Source organism: Tenrec ecaudatus, chromosome X (genome assembly GCF_050624435.1).
Source record: "Tenrec ecaudatus isolate mTenEca1 chromosome X, mTenEca1.hap1, whole genome shotgun sequence".
Lineage (NCBI taxonomy): Eukaryota > Metazoa > Chordata > Mammalia > Afrosoricida > Tenrecidae > Tenrec > Tenrec ecaudatus.
In genome coordinates this window covers 1,227,242-1,227,500 of record NC_134548.1, presented here as the reverse complement: position 1 = coordinate 1,227,500, position 259 = coordinate 1,227,242, and positions in this window count along the sequence as shown.

The window sequence follows — 259 nt, the reverse complement described above, 5'->3', positions numbered from 1 at the left end:
AAAACCCAAACCATGACGACTTGTGGACAGGACGGAGCTGCCCCCGGGGGTCTCCCAGGCGGTCAGTCTGCACGGGAGCAGACGGTCTGGTCTCTCTCCCCAGGAGCTAATGGATAGAGAGATATGCAGATAGATAGATAGATAGATATGCAGATAGATAGATAGATAGATAGATAGATAGATAGATAGATAGATAGATAGATAGATAGATAGATAGATAGATAGATAGATAGAAATGCAGATAGATAGATAGATATGC